Genomic DNA, 23376 nt, shown 5'->3' with positions numbered 1-23376 from the left:
CTAAATCAAACACTTTGGTGGAGGAAGAGGGTGATAATTAAGCAAACACAGCTAGATCATGTATTCGCTACACTCTTGAATCATTTGTGTGCAGCTGAAAATATGGTCCTTTATAGAAAATTGTTTGTGAAATCCTGCCAGTTCCCTTCTTACATTTCCATACGCAATGCCCTGAATACAAGCATAAACAATTCTCATAATTTGATGGGTTGTTGATGCTGTCTTGGTAGTCTTGGTGGTAAAAGTACTTTTTTGCTCTTTTAAATTCTTTTTGATGTACTCTCCTCCCTGAGATACTATAAAAATATATTCCTGAATGCTTTAAAGTTGTATCACTTCCATGTATAGGGTTCTTCTATATGCTTCTTGTGAAGTCCAGTGGCTTTTTGGTTTTTCTGGCTCCTTCTTTATGTAGAAAGAAATTGAATAAACTTTTCAAAGAAATGATAATTATCACAGCTGGTGTCTTTATTTTTATCTATTTCATATTTTTTTGGCATTAAAAGACTCCTTTAATAGGTGAATACAATAGTGGTGCAATTGTACCCAGTATCTCCTATAATCATTATCCTGTATTTAATTTGGTATTGATTTTTAACCTTGGCTCTAGTGTAGCCAATTATCTCTCCAACTTCACACATATGGTTACAACATAACTTCCAGATTAGCAACCAACCACTTCCTATTGGTTAAGATTTAGTTAATTTTATTTTTTTATCTATATGTATGTGATTTGCTTGGTACTCGCGATGACCAAAGGCCTTTAACTCTCTTCTTGAATAAGGCACTCATGAGTAGTCTGTAAATCATGATTATCATTCATTTCTTAATCTTGACCCAGGTTTTTAACATTGTTTCCATCTTTGGTGAGCATGTTTACATTGAAGTCTCTGATCAAATTATGCACTGACTTGCTTTGGAGGAGATTTTTTAAGGGTTTCCTCTAGTTTCTTAGCTTTTTTATCTTTACAACAAAACTTTATCATACAATCTGCAATTATGTTCATCAACATCTGCCATCACGAAAGCTGCAAGGTGAAATGACAAAGTGGCCCCTGAAATTATGTTTCTTATTGTTTTTGAAGATAAAACCAATGTTACCAATTCTTTTGTTCTTTGAATAGAAGAATCTTTGAAATGCAAACAGACGAGACCAGGGAACCCTAGAACAGTGAAGACATTTGAACTACTGGAAGAGCTAGATGATGAAGTGCTTATAGTGTAAAAAAGGGATAAAAAGTTTCTCTTCAGATTCTTACTATCTTCAAGTGAAATAGTGATAAATATTTAGATCAGGTATGGTTTTACTAGGAAATAAATGAGAAAGAAGGGAAGGAATTTATTATTTCCATAATTGGGGTGCATGAGAAAAACATGTAAACAAAGAGGAAAGCATGAGTTAGAGAGCATTTTAGGAACCTCACTCATTTAAATCAAACCAAAAAGAGGTTTGAATACACAGACATACAATACACATGTGTACACACACACACACATATATGGAAGAAATATATTAAACTCAATAGAAAAAAAAAACGAATAGGAACAGAAAGATGAGAATGGCTTTCATGAAGGAAGGTAAAGGGGTAGTAGAGTGTGTTCTGTGGATAGAAAGCCAGGCCTGGAGATGGGAGGTCCTGGGTTCAAATCCGACCTCAGACATTTCCTAGTTGTATGACCCTGGGCAAGTCACTTAAGCCCTATTGCCCAGTCCTTACCACTCTTCTGCCTTGGAATCAATGCATAGTATTGATTCCAAGAGGGAAGGTAAAGATTAAAATAAGAAAGAAAGAAGTAGAGGAGGGAATAATTATAAGCAAAATAAACTCCGATTTTGGAGAATTGAATTCTGGTTAATGCAACCATCAATTATAACTCCAGAAGGCTGATGATAAATCATGCTTCCCACCTCTTGGCTGAGAGATGATAGAACAGAGGTGCAAAATGAGACATACGTTTTCAGGCAAAGCCAATATGTGAATTTTCTTTGCTCAACTATACTCACTTGTTATAAGTCAAGGCTTATATTTGAGGGGAGGAATAGCAAATGAGGTAGTAGTAGTGATGCAAAAAAAAAACACAAAAAAGAAAAGAACATCACAGGAATATTTTAAAATATACAGAGGAGAATAGAATGAGATTCCAAAAGGGACAGAGATAAGCAAAGCATTACTGTGATATTATGTTGCTCTTACCATGTTAAATTTAATATGTACTGTTAAAAAGTATTTGATTTACAGTTTCATATACAAGACTCTCTGTTCTTCTTTGTATATAGAAATATTCTTATTTATTGATGTTTATCAGGTTCACAATTTAAAAAAAGAAGAGAGGAAAAGAAATCCAGCTGAAGGAGAAGGGTTTAGGAGGAGATCCAATCATAAGGATTACAGGAAAAGATGGAAGAACAAAAGGAGAAGTAAACTTGAGCTTAAGGAAAGAAGAACTCAATGAAGAGAAGGAGAAGAAAGAGGAGGAGATAGAGGAAATAGAGGGGGGAAGGGAATGAGAAAAGGTAGCAAATAAGGATAATTCAAGGAGAATAATTAAGAAAAGAAGTTGAACACTAGCAATAGCAATTAGAGAAGAAAAAGAAATTAAAGGCATTAAAATAGGCAAGGAGGAGACCAAGTTATCGCTCTTTGCAGATGACATGATGGTCTACTTAAAGAATCCTAGAGATTCAACCAAAAAGCTAATCAAAATAATCAACTTTAGCAAAGTTGCAGGATACAAAATAAACCCACATAAGTCATTAGCATTTCTATATATTTCCAACACAGCTCAGCAGCAAAAACTAGAAAGAGAAATCCCATTCAAAATCACCTTAGACAAAATAAAATACCTAGGAATCTATCTCCTGAGACAAACACAGGAACTATATGAACACAACTACAAAACACTCTCCACACAACTAAAACTAGATTTGAGCAATTGGAAAAACATTAACTGCTCATGGGTAGGACGAGCCAATATAATAAAAATGACCATCCTATCCAAACTTATTTATCTATTTAGTGCCATACCCATTGAACTTCCAAAAAATTTCTTTACTGATTTAGAAAAAAACATAACAAAGTTCATTTGGAAGAACAAAGTATCAAGGATATCCAGGGAAATAATGGGAAAAAAATACAAAGGAAGGGGGTCTTGCAGTCCCAGATCTCAGACTATATTATAAAGCAACTGTCATCAAAACAATTTGGTATTGGCTAAGAGACAGAAAGGAGGATCAGTGGAATAGACTTGGGGCAAGTGACCTCAGCAAGACAGTATATGATAAACCCAAAGATCCCAGCTTTTGGGACAAAAGTCCACTATTCGATAAAATCTGCTGGGGAAATTGGAAGGCAGTGTGGGAGAGATTAGGTTTGGTTCAACACCTCACACCCTACACCAAGATAAATTCAAAATGGGTGAATGACTTGAACATAAAGAAGGAAACTATAAGTAAATTAGGCAAACACAGAATAGTATGCATGTCAGACCTTTGGGAAGGGAAAGACTTTAAAACTAAGCAAGACTTAGAGTCACAAAATGTAAAATAAATAATTTTGACTACATCAAATTAAAAAGCTTTTGTACAAACAAAACCAATGTAACTAAAATCAGAAGGGAAGCAACAAATTGGGAAACAATCTTCATAAAAACCACTGACAAAGGTTTAATTACTCAAATTTACAAAGAGCTAAATCAATTATACAAAAAGTCAAGCAAATTATTAGCTATGTGGCACTGGGCAAGGAAATGGATGTTCATATACAAGAAACAATGGTAAGGTCACTTTGGCTAGACTAATGAGTATATGAAGGATGTATGTATGTATGTATATGTGTGACACAGCTGGAAATGGATGAGGAAGCCAGGTTGCAAAGGACCTTAAATTCCTAATAGAGGAGTATACATTTGATTCTGAAGGTAATAGGAAATCACTCAAATTTATTGAGCAGATAAGTGACATTGTTAGATCCATGGTTTAGGAATGAGTCTGGCAGTGTGACCCTGAGCAAATCCTTTAACTCTTCTTCAGTTTCCTTGTGTGCAAAATGAGAAGGAAATGGCAAACTACTTCAGCATCTTTGACAAAAAATCCTCAAGAGTCAAACACAATTGAAAAAACTGAATAACAAAAAGTAAAGTGTGCACAATACCCTTTGATCCAGTGTGTTCAGAGTGGGCCACAACAGGGAAAGCCAAGAGAGGGAGATCAGTTAAAAACTCTTACAGTAGTCTTAGTGAGAGATGATGACTATCTGAGCTAGGGCAATAACTATGAGTGAAGCCATTGGTTTTTTCTGATGTTAAAAAATGCCTGCACTTAGATGTAAACTTGGCTCAGGCCTGAGCATATATCTGTAGCTACAAGGTATGAAGCCAAATCTTACATCTCTTAGCCAAGGACAACTTCTGCTTGGTAGACAGGTACAACGTGTGAGAAGCTGATAGAAGCTCTATTTCAGATACACCATTACTCATGCAGCAGGTACTAGCCACATTTCCAGAAGTTGGGCATGAGCACAGCTCCATGCAAGTTGTCCAAATGTCCTGGTTAAACTCAGGTAAGTGCACCTGCTGATGCAACAAATACATCACCTCTGAAAGCATTACATAAGTCATGTTCATGGAAACACCATAGTTTTAATATTTTCTCTATGGTTCAAGTCTGAATAAGGAAATAATCAAATGTGGTCTGACTAGCTGTCAAACCACAGACCTTGATGCAGAGCTATCTAAACATTCTTTGGTCTTCAAGAGAAATGCTTCAGACAATAGAGTTCATTTGAGGAATCTTACCTTTGTCCTTAAGGCAGTGTTATCTATTGGTTAGGAGGTGGGACTTGTACTTGGGAAGGGATGGGTTTAAATTCTATGTCTGACAGCTTCCCAGATGTTACCCTGGGCAAGTCTCTGAACCTCTCTCAGCCTCAATGTTCTCATCTTTAAAATGAGAGAATTAGGTTAAATGACCTTTAAGTATCATTCCAGTTCCAGGTTTATGATCCCAAGACTCTACTCTGTTTTTTTGAAACTGGATTTCCCTAATCCCACCCAGGCTGGATTGCAATGGCCACTCGGGGGCCTGATCCTGATATCAGTTATTGCAGAAACTTTATAAGCCACTCCGTTGTTTGGCCCTGGTTAGGTTTACCCCCGATTAGGCAACCTAATGGCCCCTTGCCACTGAGGGCTCATCCTATTAGTGCTGGACTAAATGCAGAACCCTGGCAGGCTTTAACCCTACTGCATCTCAGAACACCTGAACTCAAGAAGTTCACCAGCCTCAGTCTCTCCACTAGCACAGACTACAGAAGATGCACACCAACACACTCAGCTGCTGTTCCATTTTTTAGAAAGTCCACACATATGATAGTAGGTGAAATAGAAAAAAAAAAAGAAGAATTTTTCCCCTTTCTTCTACTTGAAGGACCAAAAGGGCAGACTTGATTCAAGGAATGTCATATCCCTTTAAGGCGCCACTGAGGTGAAACTGGAGAAGCCTCTGACAGACCCATCAGTAGCACACAGCCTGTTCCACACTGCTGAGGCAGCTGCCTAGTTCGAGTCCAATAAAAGCATTTCAGAGCCTACTCCTGTCTTTCCTGCCCCCACACAAAGACAATCAGGTGACACAGTAGGTTATGAAAGCAGCCCATCCATCCAAAGAGCAGAGCAGAGGGTGCTGGGAACTTGGAGACAAATAGTAGGAAACAAGGAATAATGCTCAAAAGGGGGCAGATAATTAAGAGGATGTCACCCCAAGCAGATTGTCTGAAAGATGTCTTCTCGGCACTTCTCCAGGGGGCTCTCCCTCTGATTTTGCCAGACTTACAGACACCTGTTGTGGCATTGTAAAAGGCTGTTCTTCTGGAAGTACTGGGCTATTAATGCTAGTACTGTTGCACAAGGCTTCTCACCCCACAAAAATACAGTCGCCTCAGCAGTTGGAGACCAATTGATTGGGGAGGAATGATAAGCTTAAGGGAGAGCCAGTGTGATGCAGAAGAAAACCTAGGGAATTCAGTGACACAACACAGGTCTCATCATCACTGTGGCAACTTCCTTAAATTCTGAACTTCAGTTGTGGTTGGACCAGAAGAGTTTCTAAAGTCTCTTTCCAGCTCTAAGATGCTATAAATGATCCATATGAGTCAGAGCTTGTATTCTTTTGACTTGGGTATAAGCCACCTTAACGAGAAATGCCTATAAAAGAGAGAGGGCTTTTCTGCAAGGCTAACACCACAAAGGGCAAAAATAAGTTACATAAGGAGCTATTCTTGGCCAGGAGCAAAAATTAGTTGTATCTGCACCCTGAATATGAGGATGGAAATAAAAGCCAGTGGTTATATGAGGGTCAAAGGATTTGGAGCTGAAATATCAGGTCCTCCAGTGCAAAAGTAAAATCCCTTCATTTTACAGAGGAGAAAACTCAGGAGGACCAAGATGTTAAATAACTTGCTCAAGGTCACATGGGGGCAAAGTTGAGATTCCAGTCCAGATCTGCTGGTTCCAGGGGAATCAGTGTAAGCACTTATCATTGCTCTTACCCCTATAAAGTGTGCCTCATTTATACATGCCTTTGTAAATACTGCTGACATTCTCTTTTTAAGCAAGTGATGTTTTTGTTTTGTTCTGGTAATAATAATATGTTATATGCCATTCACTATGCTTTCTGGATTACTCCCAATGGGTCATGATATGATGATAAAAATTAGCATCAGAACTTGAGATGGAACATTTAAACAAACAGAAGAACAAGGAAAGTGTCATGTAATTTTTAAAAAACCCATTAAAGAAAGGGGTTTAAATGGTGTCATGTCATAGCGACATCAAGGAGAATTGAGAAGTTAGAGAATCACTAGGTTGGAATATAATTTTTATATAGGAAAAAGGTTAACCATTTTTATATACCCTGGATTAGTCCACAAGAGCCTATTTTACCCACAATATAATGTGATTTGAGGGCAAAGACTTTGTTTTGGTCTCTCTAACTAGCTCAAGGTGACTTGCACATAGTGATTACTGATTAAATGTTTATTGAATGCAATAACATGAGTGAAATATGGTGCATTTTGAAGGAAGGACAGTTTAAGAAATACATCATTCCCATGTTAGTAATTAAACCATAGAAATGATTTTATATATGTTATGTAATTTGAATAATAGTGTTTTATTTCTCCTAAATATTGGCATTAAAGGGAAATCACATTAAAACAATTCTGTTGATAGATTATTCCCAATGACATGATTTCATGAGACAGCCCGCAAGTGTTAGAAGTACATTCTGTGGCCCGCAAGTGTTAGAAGTACATTCTGTGGCCTTGAAATAAAATCTTTCAATAGAAATAGTTGACATAAAAGGATGGGAATTATACTCACTAGATCAAATTCATCTATCCATCCATCCCTTCATTCAAAAAAAAAAACAACTGAGGCTGGGGCAAAGGGCTATGTTAAACAATGCAGAGATATAAAGAAGAATAAGGAACAGAATATCCTTAAAGGAGATTACAATCTAAAAGGGAAAATAATACTCTTACAATTTGGAGGGAGAATAAGCTATAACTATGATACAGTAGCCTATGATGAGTCATAACAGAGGTACAAATAAAATGACATGCAAGTTCACAGAAGGGAAAGTCCACTTTTGGTTCAGAGGACCAAGGAAAACCATGGAGAAAGACATTTGAACTAGACATTATTGAATAGATGGGAATTTGAGTGGCAAGAATGAAGGGACTTTCCTCTAAACAGAGGGAAAAGAACAAGCAAAGAAACCCTAGAATCCTGACATCTAGATTCAAGTCTCAATCTATCACTTACCAATTAGATGACTTTTGGCAAGTCATTTCATTCAATTTTATTTAAGTAAACACTGTTGATATGCTCACTACAGATAAATCAAGTCTTGGGAAATCCCAAGGACAGATTGTGACAAAATTCTATAAGAAATTTGAGGAGAAAAGATCTGAGAAGGCTTAAAATCTGTTTCCTCATATTTAAATGGAGATAATAATACTCTTATTACCTTTCTTATGAGATTATTTTAAGAGTCTACTTGATGAGGATTAAATGAGGTTTATGAAAGTACTATATCATTGTAAAACTCTTGTTATTGTTATAAGTTCTTCTTAGCTCATTTCTGTAATGACTTCTGAAGATTTTATCTTTTAACTTCGGTAGATGTGTTCATTGATTTTCTTCTCTCTACTTTTTGGTGTTTTTTCCAGCTCAGGCTGTTGTTCAAATGTGTCAACAACTCTTATGTTCCATTAATTTGGAGAACACCTCCTGAGTCTTATCAATAACACATTAACTTTGAGGGTCTAGAAGGCTTGTGTAACTGATGTGAGCTCAACGCTTCACAGATATAAAAAAAAGGTTTGAAAAAACAACAACACCTATTCTATTGCTATGTCTGCCAAAAGGAGCACGAAGATAATTACATTCAGGGGGTTGTTAACTCTTTCAGCCCTCTAAAGTTTATTTAGTAAATAACCAGTTCCGAGGGTCTAATGTCAAGAAAAAGGGACAGTTAATTATCCCATCTCATCATAAAATCAAGCCCAATTTGCTACCACAGGATTACTACTTGAATAAATCTATTATTTGATGCCAAGCAAGATATGTTTTTATAAGAAAAATGGAGAGATTCTTTTAATACCTAAACTCCTATTATGTCTGAAATGTCTTTAATTGGATTTATGGAACAATATAGGTTTGTGTTCCAAAAATATACTGAAGAGGGTCAAATAAAAGTAAACTTAGCAATATATTTAAAGAGTTTCTAATGTGAACATGTATAATTTGATCACATAAGCATTTCAGCAATTAAAAAGTCATATCAACTGTCATTTACATAATACTTTTATGTTCATGACAATAATGTGAGGTAGATAGTATAATTATTCCCATTTTTCAGATTAAGAAACTGAAGCTGAGAAAGATTAAATTATCCTGAACTACTTGCTATTCCTTATAGATAACACACGTTCCCCATGCCTGAAATGCTCAGCCTCCACAGTATTCTTATTTTCCCTGACTTCCTTCAAATCTCAGCTCAATTCTAGCCTTCTTCCTGTGGGTGTACTGGATAATCCTACATCCTAGGCCCTTCCCAATGAGATTACTTCCCTCCTACTCTCCTTAAATGCAATTATTTATGCACTGGGATATAAGCTCTTTAGGTTAAGGACTTTTCTTGACTTTCTGTGCACTCTTAGCATTTACTATAATTCCCAGTACATAATTACTTAATAAATGTTTTACAAGTTGATTGATTGCCTATAGTTGCAAGCATCAAAGGCAGTATTCAAAACCAGTTTACTTATGTCTAACTCACTATACTAACCTAATCAGCAGGTTTTTTAGAATTAGAAGACTGTAGATGTTATCTAGTTCAATTCTCTCTTTCTAGAGATGAGGAAAGACCTAGAAAAGGGAGAAATGAGGCCAAGATCATAGAATACCTTTAGTAGTTCTAGATAGAGTTGGGCTAGGACAGGAATTCAGGGCTCCTGACTCTTGACTCTTAATCCCCAGATCTATGCCCTATATGACTCATTTTACAGTTTATAGGAAAAAGAAAGGAACTACATTTTCAAAAACCATTCTACTGATCTCAATAAACAGAAATTTTTATACTTTTTTTAATATATCCATAGGAAAGTCTAGTTTGAAAGGGTTTTTGAAAATTGTTAAAATTCCTGTAATTGAGATTGGTAATTGTCTGAGAAGCAAAACATTTAGGAAGAGTAGGTATTTCTTACAATGAGGAAATTCCAATAAATTCAAAACAATGGAGTTCTTTATCAGGAGTCAGATGACCTGGGATCACTCATTTTCTGGGTAACCAAAGGCAAGCCCTCTGTCTTGTGGTTAGTTTACCTATATATAAAAGGAAACAATAATACATATACCTTGTTCCTCATAGAACTGCTGTGAGGTTGTGGGTTTCCATGAGAAAATATCTTGAGGCTTCAGAGAAAAAGTATTATCTAAGTCCAAAGTATCACAGTAGAAGATTTAAACATTTATAGTCACTAGGACTGGGAAATATGAAAATTTTTGGCACATATACAGTGATATGCTGGCAATTGTTTAAGGACTCTCTCAAAAAAAAAAGTCTAGACAGCACACTTCTAAGTTTGATTTCATTATTAAAACTTCAATCAATAAAACAATAAATCAACCACTACTTTGTAGCATTTTCTAGTTTCCAAGGTATGAAATGCTGAAAATTTAATAATCAGTTCTTACAAATCAATTTGAGCTACCTCCAGCAAACCCTTGCATGTATGTCATAGATTTCCTGAATGCACACAACTTTAACAAAGTGCAATATACATTTACTATATGGATCTTACCCTTAATCCGTATGTAAATCTTGAAATTTCTCAGACTTGTGAATGTTAAAAATTTCCACATTGAGGAATCCTCCATTGAAACAAATTCCCTACTGGAAACATTCCCCATTTTGATGTGAGAACTCACCAGGATCAGAAATGGGAGGACCTCTACTCCACCCATACTTAAGACTGCTTTAGGGGAGAAAACTCCTTGCTAAACAATGAAAGTACTTGGACCCATGCTTATAATGGGGCAAGGAGTTCTTTGAGACATGCCTGTTTTTAGAATTGATACAATGGGATGCTAGGTACCTATAAAGGTCAGGCAGGTTTTCTCTTGATGGGATTAGTTGACTCAGCTGTGTTTTCTCTGGTTCAGACTTCCTGAGGGGATTAGTCGACTTAGCTGGAATTCAGATGGGCTGTCTTTTAGAAAACATCTACGGCGATTGGTAGATGGAAGAACTTAGGGGAGCTAACATAGGAAAAAAAAACCCCTATATAAGAAAAGGAATCTCTTGAAGCTTGGAGAGGCTTGGAGATCCTTGAATCCTTGGAGATAGATCCTTGGATATCCTTGGAGATAGATCCTTTTGGAGGAGGCCCTTTGAAGATCTCTTGAGAAGAAGTCCCTTGGGAGGCTGACTCTGGCTGGAACTCCCTCTGGGGAAACTCTGTTCCCCAGACACCCTTGCTTAAGACAAATCTTATGGTGAGTGATGAAAAACTGACTGATTCTCTCTCTCTTAAGACTCAGGTCTAGGCCATATTGGCTTAGGGCCCTTCATACTTATACTTTTTTTTCTCTCTCTCTCCTTCTTTGATTGCTCATTGTATTATTAATTAAAATCTCTATAAAACCCAGTTGACTTAGATATATTTATAATTGGGAATATATTCCCTGGTGACCACCTTATATTTGATTTAAAACCAAGACACTGTAGTGAAACACATTTTCTATGGTCATATTTACTCACCCTCTCTTATATCTATCACAATTTATATCTTCCACCATTTTAACTCACTACAGTTTACAACATCAACCATTTTATCTATCACAATTTAAGGCTCCCACTCTTTTAACTATAACACTGCCTTCTTTTAAACTTATTCAAAAGAAAATTCCATATACTCTAAATATTAGAATCTTATCCTGGGGTCCATTGATTGTTATGGCTATATTTCAGGGTTGGGGGTAGTAAATCTATAAACTTGGATGGGGAAAACACTCTTTATTTTCACTAACCTCTACATGAAAGCTAGCACATCTTTCAATAATTTAAAAATACGATTCTGAGAAGATTGAGAAGAAGTAGATTACCAAAGGCCTCTGCAACATAACAAAGGTTAAGAATCTCTGCAATCAAATATGTAGCATATATAGTATGTTTCTTTTTAAATAACATATTAGTATTTTTAAACTCACTTTCCATCTTAGAATAAATACTGTTTAGAGGTTCTAAGGCAGAAGAGCGGTAAGGGCCAGGCACGGGGGTTAAGTGACTTGCCCAGAGTCACACAGCTAGGGAGTGTCTAAGCCACCTAGCTACCCCCATATGTAGTATGTTTTGTTCATCATTGTCCTAAATATCTTATTTTTTCTGCATGAAACGATCAATAAAAGCTGATTTAAAATCTTCATATTTATATATCTTGATGGAATTCTTTGTCTAGGCTTCTATTTATATGTTCTCTTATGAATGTCTTCTACAAGCCAAACTTAAATGTAGTTATGCCCAATAATATTGATCAATGCCTTTAACTTTTCAAGACTAAGCTTTTTTTCTATTGTCTTTAAAGGCTTATAATATTGTGTACAATTGTGTCCTTGAAAGACAAAATACTGTCTTTTAAAGGAATCAAACTCCCTCTATTCCTAAGGGCTACCTATCTCTTTTCTGGGTCCTCATTCGAGGCTTCCAGATACTTAAATTATACACACATGCACACACACATCAACTATTGGTAAAATGTCATGTTGATTAAAATGACAGTTTAAAAAAGTAGATTTTCAAAATCAATGGCAAAATATATTTGACCTTTTCTTGGTATCTAGTCACCCACTAAGCCATAGCTGGTGTGGTCCAATGTCAACCTTGAGACAATGACAGCCTAAGCATTTTGCTATTCTCCACCATGCCAGAGTTGTATCCAACAATAGCCATAATTGTTTCCAAACAATCTTAATATTCAACAATGTCAAATATGACTCTGAAGGGTGCATTGTGTTGGTTAAGCTGAATTTGATGACACTGGCTTCCTGTTTGAGTAAGGGCTATATATCAGAACAATTTATCATGGACTCCTCTTCATAATTTTTGTAAGAATATTTCACTGAATTGATAGAGAAGTGAAAACAAATGGATAAAATAATTACAATAGCTTGTTGTTTCCCTTTGGTCTAAGTGAATAGCCTGATTTCCAAATTCTTCAAGAATTTGATGATTTTTCCTCTGGTGAATATTTTTTTGAAAGAGTGCCCAAAAATGTGCTGGAATTTTTAAAATATCATCATTCCCAAGGGAAATTACCAGCCACACACCACTTTTGTGTTCTTAAAAATACAGCATCATATTACCTATTAATAAAATGTCAACTTTTTATTAAGCAATCCTACTTTAATCAATTAATACAAAAGGCAGACAACATAAAATAAAGGAATGCCTCAGGATTCCAGAGTGAAATTAGCTTGGCTCAATGATAGCTTCTTTAGTTATGAAACATAAATGCATCTGTTCTCTGAAAATCTTAATTAGCATGCCCAAGAAGAAAAGAAGCAGCAATAGATACTGTAAAGAATGTCATAATTTTCTGTACTTTGAATCTTGGACTGTGAAATGAAGAAAAGAAAGGGGTGGAGAAAGAGCTTTTTTATTTACATTTGAATCCAACTTGCCTTTATCCAAATTATTACTTAGAAGGATAGAAATATTTTCTTATGTATATTATCAAAATTCTTCTCAAAAGTCTTTCTAGGAGATTATAAAAGATTGAGTTCTTAAAACTATTGTACTTTTGATCATAAGGCTCTTAAAAGTGAAGACAGAAGAAAGCAATTTCTGGTAGGTCCTACCAGGCAGGATGCTGGAAATTGAAAGATTACCAACAAATTGGGGAACGGCTGAACAAATTATGGTATATGCATAAATGGAATACTATTTTGCTATAAGAAATGGTGAAACCTGGGAAGATTTACATGAATTGATTCAGAGTGAATTGAGCAGAACAGAAAATAATTTATGCAATAACAGCAACACTATACTAAAGGACAACTTTGAAAGGCTTAAGAACTCATCAATGCAATGATCAACCATGATTCCAGAAGACTAATGATGAAGCAGGCTGCTCACATCCTGGAAGAAAGGTGATAGGCTCTGCATTCAGGATGAGACATATGTTTTTGGACATGGATAACATGGAAATTTGTCTTCTTGGCTACACATATTTGTTAACAAGAAGATTGTTTTTCTTTTTCCAACAGATAGATGAAAGGGAGAGAAAATCAAATATTAATTGAAAAAAATTAATTAAGAAATAAACTAGAAAGCCAATGAAAGGGAAAAAAGAAAAGCTTCCATTATGGCCATGGAAATAGAGGTTGGACTGGCTACCTAAGGGCCAGTTGAGTTAAGTACAAAGAAGCTCATTACCAGCAGACCATCTATAAAATAATGAGTATTTTGTCCATCACAACCCATGAAACAAATTAAAGTTTGTGGAGGGGGGGGGAGAGAGAGAGAGAGAGAGATTAAGAGAGAGAGAGAGAGAAAGAGAGAGAGAGAGCACTTGGTCTTTGACTTTGAAGCTAGCATGAATGATAAGTTACTGTGCTCCTGGTAATCTTTATATAAGAAAAGGAAATGCCCATTGTGCTCAAATACATCAAGAACCTTGGTTATAAATAAATCAACAGTAATAAATTAACTACTAGTGAATGTGTCAGTTCATGAGACCAGCAAGCAAGCAAATAAGAGATCTCCTAGCCAAAAGGAGGCAACAGTTCACGGCAACAGTGGTTTAAAATATAAGGTTATCTGAAAAATATTACAGAGGATGGCATTAGACTATGAGCAAAACTTCAAAAAGCAGGGGGAAAGGAATACCAACATACAGAAAGATCCCTTTGAACCCCAGGTAAGCCACAAGGGCATTTCTAGATGAAATTGAAAGGACAAAAAAAAATACAAAATGAAACAGATCATTGATTGCTTTAGCAGCAATCTATTTTTATTGTCATTGACAATTGAATGATCACTTCTGAACTCCAACATCTTAGTATTCTATGTGCTACATGAAGAAAAGGAAATGGCACTTAAAGTAAAGAAACTGAAAAAAACCCAGATCAAGCATATTCAGAAGTAAGCTGTGAGAGTATGTTGAAGTAATGTTGAAAGTACTGAGATCGGCTTTTAAGATTTCACATCTTCTGAGAAGATGCCAAAAGAATGGGGAAAAAAATCAGAGGGAATAGACCAAAAAAAAAGGTAATCAAGAATATATCAGCAACTATTAACTGAAATTCCCATTTTTCATCTCTATAAAATCTTTATGAGAATAAATAAGCATATATTAAGAGTATACTTAATAAAAATATGAGAAGGGAATAAATAGATTTTCACAAACAGTTTTCCACAGAAAGCCATATCTTCATAGTCATAATTGATGGCAAGAAGTGGAGATTATAAAATCTTGCTGGGTGTGTTTGTTGATTACAAAAATGTATTTGATTTATTGGAATAAAATGTAACTTTTAAGATTCGCTTCCAACAATGCATCTTCCACCTATGTGTTGCAATCATACAAGGTTTATTTGATATAAAAACAGACAAAACTTTGTTCAATTATTCTCTTATCAATATTGTTAGGCAAAAAAAGGAGCCATATGTTTGCTAGAGGTATCCACAAGCTCTATAGAAGATGTCCTATACAAAGTCTCAATGAAAAGGGAATTCTCTAAAGATGGTGATATCCTCTGGTACTCTTGTTTGTGCCCTATGTTATTCCAAGTTCATACATTATAATACAAAGCAACTTCAAGGAGTTCTATAACCACTCAAAAAAGATTGAACTATCCACACAAGAAAAACTAAATGGATAAAGAATGTCTATTATCCATGTTATGAGATAGAGTAGAATAGGAAATCTAGTTAGTTTATAGGCACTATAAGTAAATAACAAGTTAAATCTAAAACTGAGAGCAGGTTATATATCTTATGGTAACTATACAGAACTTCCAATGTATGTAAGATGTTCTTTGGGGGAAAAAAATCTCTTAACATTAAGGTTTTTAAATTTTTAAATTTTGAGTTCCAAGTTCTCCCAATCTCTCCTTTCCCCACCCTGAGACATTTTTAAAATGTAAACATTTTTCCATATTAATTATTTTGCTAAAGATATCTCAGACAAAAAGAAAACTTGAACAACAACAAAAGAAAGGGTAAGTATAGTATGCTTTGGCCTGGATTCAGCCTACATCAGTTCTTTCTCTAGAAGTTGTCTTGGGTCATTGTATTGTTGAGAATAGCTAAGTCATTCACACTTGTTCATCAAATAATGTTGGTATTACTGTGTATGATAATCCTTTTTCTGGTTCTGTTCACTTTATCAGTTTATGTAAGTCTTTCCAAGTTTTTTCTGAAATGATCCTGCTAGATTTTTTTTCTAGCACAATAGTATTCCACCAGAACATATACCAAAACTTGTTCGGCCATTCCCCAATTGATGGGCAGCCCCTCAATTTCCAATTCTTTGCTACCACAAAAGGAGCTGCTCTAAATATTTTTGTCCTTTCCCCTTTTAATCTCATCTTTTATTACTGATATTTCACCAGCAATGTTATATAGCTATGAATCAGAGATTGGTATCTCTTAAAAATCAAATTTTATATGACCTAAAGTTTGATGGAAAGATTCATGGAGATTATGAGCAGGCTATATGATATTATGTGACAATGACTTGTGAGGAAACAGCTGTGTGAAAGGTGTCATCAAGAAGATGCATGATTTTTTAACAACGTTACCTTGTGTCTTAAAATCAATAGTGTGTATTGGTTCCAAAGCAGAAGAGTGGTAAGGGCTAGTCAATGGGGTGTCAAATGACTTGCCCAACATCACATAGCTAGGAAATATCTGAATTCAGATTATACCCCAGGACCTCCCATCTCTGGGTCTGGCTTTCAATCCACTAAGCCACCTAGCTGTCTATGAAAACATCATTAAACAAGATGGTTGATACATTCTGTAATGTGTTGGATGGCTAACAGAAGGACAATTCATATTGTCCAAACACCTCAAAAATTTTTTAAAAGAAGACATCTAACACACCGAACAATTCATCATTGTAGTGGAGGTCTTCCTTTTAGCATTGTAGGAGGCTTTAAAAGAGGTTGTAGATATTATACAGAATGAAAAGTCATGTATGCATTAAAATCTTGTCAAGTGGAAATTAGTATATGTGCACATAGCTATGTAATCAGTGATCCTTCAAAAGACTATAGTGCTTAAAGAACTAAAAGGATATTTGTCCATCTCTTAGTTTATGAATCATAATCAGAATTCAGATCTCCTTATTCTACAATTACTCTCAAATGAGTTCTTCCTATAGACATGTGCCATTATAAGAAAAAAGATTGGTGGTATGTGGCATCTTTTCTCCTCAACTTCTCACTCCCTCCCCATAATAACTGGGATGGGGAGCCTTGGTTCAGATCATATAGAAAGGAGCTCTGAAAACAAGAAAAGCCTCAGAAACTCATTAGCCTTTGTTTCCTTATCTAGTTCAAGCATTACCTCTACTACTCCAATGTGTATTGATAATTCATGGACTCTGAATAGGAATAACTTTTCTTTGAATTTTCTTTTTTTTTTCTTTTGTAATGTGAAATCCCAGCACCTGGAAAAATGGAATCTACTTCAATAACTTCTTTTGTTCAGCGAAATGTGTAATAAGGTGGAGGTAGGCATAAGTAAAGCTACAGAATAGGAATAGTTTAAATGTTTAAATGAGTGGGGGAGAAAATTTAATCTTTTCCCCTCAAAATTCAAAGCAAGTTTTTTAACTTTGTTCTCTAATATTTAATATTTCAAATTTCCCAAAATAATAAATCTGTAAGTTTAAAACAACAATCAAATCAATTGGATTTCAAATCATAAAACAGTAATAGTCTTTGAGGAAGTTGGTAGAAATTACAAAGAGCTTGACTATCATTGTAAATACCAGAGTTGGCTAGTACAGTAGTAATTATGTCAATGAATAATCAGCAGTAATTATGCTCTTCTGGATGAATGGCCCTTCAAGTATGAGGTGAGATGGGGAAGGTTAAATCAATGTAGCAGGTGCCTGTGATAAGTGGTGAGCCCTTCATAATGAGAAATTTCTAAAACTACATTGAGTGATTGTGCAAAGAAATAGATTCTGGCAAAGCAAGCGGGTGGCTGGGTTTCAGCCTAAAATCAGTGACAAACAAAATAAATAATATGCCAAGTTGGTGAGTTTTCAAGGGGCAGTAGAGTGTAAATGGCTGTTCAGGGTTGCATGCTATGAATACACATCAGCTGCAAATTCAGGCACAAGGGTTTAAGGTGCCTATAAGGTATCCTGACTACTAAAACTTTTCTCCAAGGAGTAGTCTAATGAATGAGCTTTAGCTACATATCATAAACTAGCCTTGCTTATTTCTTATGGTTCAAAGAAAGGGCACTATGGTTAGCATATTTAATCCTTATATCAAAAGCTCTTATGACAAGAAGGACCCAAGGGCATTTTGTAAAATTCTTTACTTGTTTGGCTCATGATGCTCACCAAAGGAACTGGGAGAAATAAACATATTCTACCTCACCCCAAGTACACTGAAATGAACCCCTCAATTATGAACACAGGATGCAATATCACAAAAATAAGACTTTATTGAAAGCCTAAGGAAAAAAATATTATCTCAGAGTTCTTAGAAAGCAAACAGAAACTCACCAATGAACAATAAGGAGCAATTTAAATTTCTAGTCACAGCAATCATGTTATTCTCAAGTGGTGAGATAGTCAAATGATATCAGACTGTCTCTGTCTCTCTGTCTCTCTCAATCTTTCTTTGTCTCTTCCTTTCTCCTCCCCATCTCTGTTTCTTTCTCTTGTCTTTCTCTCATTTCCTTTTTTAAAAATGTTTTCCAGATTATGTCAATACAATTTTCAATATTTCTTTTACTCACATTTTGCATTCCATGTTCTTTTCCTCCCTTTCTCTTACCCTTCTCCCCCCCCCAAAGAAGTCAGATATAACAAAGATTATACATATATTTTCATGTGATACATATTTCCATGTCTGTTATGTTATGAAAGAAGACATAGATTGCTTACACTAGAGAGAAATTCATGAGGAAATGTAGTAAAGAATGGTATATTTCCATTGGCATTTGGACTCTGTTCCTTCCATAGTGGTAGGTATTCTTTTTTGTCATGAGTCTCTTGGAGATGTCCTGGATCCCTACCTTGCTGATGATAATTAAGTCATTCACAGTTGAGCATGATACTTTATTGCTGTTACTGTATATAATGTCTTCCTGGTTTGACTCACTTGACTTTGTATCACTTCACATAAGATTTTCCAAGGGTTTTTTTTTTTGTGATCATCTCTTTAGTCATTTTTATGACATAATAGTATTCCATTATAAACATATACCACAACTTATCAGCCATTCCTCTATTGATGGACATCCCTCCAATTTCCAGTTCTTTGCCACCATAAAAAGAGCTGCTGAAAATATTTTTGTACAGGTAGATTTTTTTCCCCTATCTTTGATCTCTTTAGGACACAAACTTAGTAGTGCTATTTCTGGGTCAATGGGTTTTATGGCCTTTTGGACTTGGTTCCAGATTGTTTTCAAGAAGTTTCAGTTATAATTATGCCAACAAAGTATTAGTGTCCCAATTTTTCCATATCCCTTCCAAAATATATCATTTTCCTTTTTTTGAAGTGGTATCTCAGATTTGCCTAATTTGCATTTCTCTAATTAATAGTGATTTGGGGGAACAGTTATGTGGCTTAGTGGATTGAGACCCAGACCTAGAGACAGGAGGTCTTGGGTTCAACTTTGACCTCAGGAACTTCCTAGCTGTGTGATCCTGGGAAAGTCACTTAAGCCCCACTGCCTAGTCCTTACCTATGGAAGAACATTCCTAATTTTCCCAGTGTCATAGCTCTAGTGACACAGTACCAAACTAAAGACTTCTTTTCATGGTAGCTATTTTTCCCTTGCACCATATCTATCAACCTCTGGCTCTAATTTTCAGAGAGCCCTAGTCACCAACTCTAGATTTAGTTATGGTGACTACACATTATGATGTTCTTTCTCTCTCTGACATGTGGAAGGGATGACTACATAAAAAATACTCCTCACTTGTTTAGAAGTTGATAAATTATTTTACTTCCTCCCTAATTTTCTTTCAAGTATTAAAGAATACCTAATGAGTGTTTATTCAAATTCACCCAAGCCTATGGCTAGTTACCAGCTCCACCTAAAGTGCTGAAATGAGGAGTTGAACTCCATAAGTCTTCCTCTATGCATTCCTTGATAACACCATTTAATTTGAAAAATAGAGAGAAGGAAGGATGCCAGCAATGGCTAAGAATAGAATTGACCAAAGCCAAGCTAATTATTTTCCAATTATGATTTTGTAAGTTGAGAGAGAGGAGGCCTTTCTAAAATGCAGTTATTCTCCTAATAGAATTAACTCATGACATTCATATAACACCTTCTAGTATATCTAGTGGTTTCCTCACAGCCATCTTGTGGCATAAGTATTGTATTCTCTTTTTACAGACTCAAAGAAACAAAGGGACTTATCTACATTCTTGTAGCTAACACAAGGCAGAACTAGATTTGAATTCAGGTCTTCTACTTCCAAGTCCAGTAGTTCTCTCCATTATTATAACAGGTTCTAGTCAGAATTTTACACTCATGTATTCCCTAACAAGGCAAATCTACTGAGCAAATATGAAGAAAACCTAATCTATACACATTCTTGTTGGAGCTCAGGACAGGAACCTGGAGTATTTGAAGTCATTGCCCAATTTGTGTAAAGTCCTTTTTCTCTCCACGAGTTACTTATATTTCTTATGTGACTGATAACTTGGAAATAAATACAGAATTACCAAGTAGCCAGAAAACCCACTCTTTAATCAGGAAAAAAGGAGAGGCTCATCATTTAGACATCACACAGAGTCATAAGCTAAATACCTCACAGAACCAAAAGCTCTGGGACTCTGGGAACTGCATCCCCGAGAGAAGACACACTCAGTGCCAACTCCGATGGGAGAGAACACCGTGCTAAATGCCCACTCCAAAGAGATACTGAGCCCGAGAGTCTCTTTGTACCTTTTGGGAAGCCTACAAAGACTAACCTCAAAGAGGTGTGTAAACCTCTTCGCAGTCAATAGCTATGGTATTAGGGAACAGTCAGCTGTAACAAATGAGAGGCAAAGGTTAAACTCGGGAGCTGGGCTTCCCCGAGAGGAAACTTTTACCCAATAGAGAAGCCTTTCAAAACAAACAGGTGCTTAACTTTCAAACAAAAGAGTGTGCTTAGTACTGGGGTTTCTCAAAGTGCAGAGGTAAACTGAGTCATCCAAATATTCACATTGACATGACTCAAAATTATATCTGAGCCATCATTACTGTAAAAATCATATAGAGGGTTCTGAATCAATGTTGTCAGACCTGAATCAATTCCCTTTTGACTATATCATGGGCTATTTGAAAAATCATTCCCCCTGATTAATAGTCAAGTATTAATTATATACTCATCTCTAGATCCTGTAATGTGTTGAAAATGTCTTCTAATGAGGAATACTGGTATTTGCTAGATGCTCAGAATGACTGAACAACTATGAAAACTGATAAAGGTGAAAAGAGTCAGTTTTGAATAGTATGGAAGGAATGAACAAGATACTTGAAAAAAATGTTTTGAATAACCAAAGTGTCAGTTTCTCTGGGGTATATATGAGCATTATGCACAAGTAAAATAATTATTTACTTCTAATTTTATTTGAATGAGTTGTGATTTTAAACTTTTAAAATTAGAATTCTTTCAAAATACGTATGTGGTGTCAATGTTATGATGGCTGTTCTCACAGCAGAAAATAATTAGTTAATTTGCAGATTCATTATATCAAGCATTTATTATTAAATACTGAGGCTAGGCATTGTAATGGGCCCTAGGGTCATAAATTCAAAGAACAAAATAATTCCTACTCATAATAAGTTCATATTCTAATGGAGAAGGTAAGTATATATAAAATTTCTAAAGTATAAACATAAAGTTAATAAATATATATTTATATAACTACACAAAAAGTAGTGAAATATAAGGGACTCTGGGGAGTAGGATACACGCTATTGAGGGAGGAGAATCAGGAAAAGTTACATGGTTACATGCAGATGGTGGTACCTGAGTCTCATCTTACTTAAAAAATAAGGACTCTATGAGAGACAAAGAGGGAGGAAGTATATTCTGAATATGGGGAAAGACCAGTGCAAATGCACAGATGGACAACCATGAGTAAAGAACATAGAGAAGACCAGTTTGGCTAGATTGTGTGATATGTTGGGTATGAAGAAATGTCCAATGAGCCTGGCAAGATAAGTTATCCTTCATTTCCAAAAGCTTAATAATTCCAAAGTTTACTTTGTTAGCTCCAAAATTTAATCCAAAAATATTTTGCATATGTAACTTCTGTCTAAACCTGGATTCTTGTGTAAAAATGCAAGATCTGTGAAATTCAAACATCCATGTTAACTACAAAATCCTAATGTGAATGGATCTTGGACCAGTAAATAGATGTGGAGAGTGGGCCACTGATAATAATCACCTTATATCTTTATTCTACTTTAAAACTTTCAAAGACATATACTGTCTCATTTGAGCTTTATAACAACCCTTTGAGGCAAGCAGGACAAGTATTATTAGTATTGACTTATTTGACTCATAAAGAAACTTAGTTGAGATGATTGGTCAGGTGTCTCACAGTAAGTGGCTGAGGCAGGACTAGAATTCAGCTGCCTTTGGGTGGACTTTGCTCTTCAACAAGCTGCTTCATTGGCAACCTGGGATTAGGACTGAAGACTTCTCACCAACCATGGAGTAAACAGGTCAATGAATGAAACTGTTAACTGTCCTTTCCTGCTTCCAAATTTAGGCCATAAAAAGTCTGAAGTAAGGAATGAGTTTAAATGCTAGTTACATCTATTCTTCTCCCTGAGAAATGTGTAATAATCAACAGGAATCACTCCCTGTACAACTCTAAGGACAAGTAAATTTTTTTGCCTGATATCAAAATACTTAAAGTTTGCTGAGGATTTTTTCCTCTTGAAAAGAAAGATATTTTGGGACCCTATGAAGGAGAAAATGGAAGGCATTTAGGTGACAACTTGGTAGGAAAAATTCAAGAAAATTAGAATATTTTAAAAATTACTTTATAGATACACTTCGGCCTCCCAACATCACCAAAAAAAAAATGTTAAGAGGTCCTAAGGTGACGTGTCATCTTACATTGGACCATTACTTTAAGGAGCTATAGTCCAGTTTGAAACCCTTTTCTATCCCCAGATGAACCACTGATAACATCGTATTGAAAACTAATTATACATATAATTTGACTCTTTCTATACTAAAAAAAAAAATTATTGGAACATATTGGTAACATATTGAAAAGGATCCTAAACCTGGAATTAAGAGAGATCAGTTAATATCTTACTTCTTATGCTAGCTGCATGATTTTTGACAAGTCATTTTACTTCTTGAAGCTTCAATTATCCCTGTTAAATGGGGAATTTGATACTTGTTTTTCTCACTGAGTAGTTGTAAGGAAAATCCTTTGTAGGTCTTAAGATATTTTTATAGATGTGAGCCACTATGGTTATACAAGTGACTACCCCTTGCTATTCATTGTCACAAGAATGCCATCAGAACTTATAATGGATCTCATTGAACTTCAGAGGAAAGACAGTAAATAAATTTGAGATCCTTTAAGTAGGATCAT

Source organism: Monodelphis domestica, chromosome 1, assembly GCF_027887165.1.
Source record: "Monodelphis domestica isolate mMonDom1 chromosome 1, mMonDom1.pri, whole genome shotgun sequence".
Classification (NCBI taxonomy): Eukaryota; Metazoa; Chordata; class Mammalia; order Didelphimorphia; family Didelphidae; genus Monodelphis; species Monodelphis domestica.
Note: the sequence above shows the minus strand (reverse complement) of the source record.